This window comes from Biomphalaria glabrata, chromosome 17 (genome assembly GCF_947242115.1).
Source record: "Biomphalaria glabrata chromosome 17, xgBioGlab47.1, whole genome shotgun sequence".
Lineage (NCBI taxonomy): Eukaryota > Metazoa > Mollusca > Gastropoda > Planorbidae > Biomphalaria > Biomphalaria glabrata.
In genome coordinates, this window is record NC_074727.1 from 9,100,100 (window position 1) to 9,101,841 (window position 1,742).

The following is a 1,742-nucleotide window of genomic DNA, read 5'->3' on the forward strand; positions in this document are numbered from 1 at the left end:
GTATAACTTGGCGACACACCTTCATGGATGTCCTCAGAACAGTGGACACCAGGTGGGAGGAGGCTTCAAACATTGCCAACGACAGATCTTTATGGAGACAGCTTGCTGCCCAATGCGCCGTACAGCGCGGGAGGACCTAACTCTAAGTGCGTCATAAAATACAAATAGGTTAAAATATGAACAATTAGCAAATATCATATAGAGTATTTGCGCGTTTCGTTTTTAAACTGTTATCTCTGTACACGAATTCACCCCCCCCTCCTCTCCTCCTACACTTCACCCCATAGAATATGTCAATATCCCAGCAGATTGTAGCGACCTTATATACAGATGGGTTAAAATTTAAAGTAGCAAGAGATATTGGACTAAATTTCGTTAGCGAATTGAAATTTTATTATGATTACACTATTTATAGTTTTATCATCCTCGCCTGTAAAGATTCAGTGAGTCAGTGGAATTTTGTATTATATATATATATATATATATTGTTACGATTCTCCATAAACCCTTGACAAAACAATGTGGCTAAGTCAAGAAGCAGACAACTTGGGCTCTGATATAACGAGACACTTTAATGAGTGCAATAAATAATGAAGAGAAAACAACCCAATACTTTACAAATGGGCAGAAGTCAATGTCTGAATATAACAGTTATATACAACTTGTTCCTCTCTCAGTCCGCCAGACTTGACCCATCTTTGTTTTTATGAAACAACACATAGTTCATAGTCAGATAACAACAAAAACCGTTGACCTATTACTTTTATTGTATTTTAACGTTCAATATTAATTTATTATTATTGTTAATTTATTAGTAGTTAAAAGTAGTTAAAGGTTAGGCAATCCATCACTGTGTACCGGCAACTATTTGTTTCACAGATATACAATAGTAGCGTGTATTATTATATAATATATATATATATATATATACCGGGTATGAAGTGACCGGGGATGAAATGACCGGCAACCATATATATATATATGGGGATGAAGTGACCGGGGATGAAATGACCGGGAACCATATATATATATATATGGGGATGAAGTGACCGGGGATGAAATGACCCCTGGTCACTTCATCTCCGGGGATGAAATGACCGGGAACCATATATATATATATATGGGAATGAAGTGACCGGGGATGAAATGACCCCTGGTCACTTCATCTCCGGGGATGAAATGACCGGGAACCATAAATATATATATGGGGATGAAGTGACCGGGGATGAAATGACCGGTCACCATATATATATAAGTATTAGGTTATTGTTTATAGCAGGATTGAAGATTTGAGATTTTTAGTTAAATATAACTGTAGAGACAAGTAGAATTATTTAAAAACTCTGAAAAAATAAAAAGTTACTGTTTTGTTTTGGTGATTCATTTTAATCATGAGACTATGTCTGGTCTTTAAAAGATTTCATATAACTAGAAAATTTGAAGTATAATAATTATAAACACACTACTTATACTTGTTCTCCCCTTTTCTGTTAAAAAAAAACGGGAAAATCCAAGTATTATTAATTCCGACAATGAAATTTCCCCAAAAAACTCGTTTTCATCTTTTGTCTGCTCACTCTCAGTTTTCGTTGTATTCATCAAACAAATATCTGTTTGTTTTATATAATCTAGAAATTCTTGGAAGCCAAGAATCCCTTAATATTGTCCTGAAAAGATTTTCCCATGTGATTAAAAACATTTATACCAGTTTGGTACAGAACATACCGTTATACAATTACACG

At 34.7% G+C, this 1,742-nt stretch overlaps 1 protein-coding gene across 1 annotated transcript in view; it reads left to right on the plus strand.

The window, feature by feature from the left end:
* Positions 1–1,537: 1,537 nt before the first annotated feature.
* The window catches only part of LOC106077058 (uncharacterized), a 16,051-nt gene continuing 15,846 nt past the window's right edge, over positions 1,538–1,742 (plus strand). Inside the window, exon 1 of the mRNA XM_056015497.1 lies at positions 1,538–1,742. The gene's annotated coding sequence lies outside the window, so the exon portion shown is untranslated.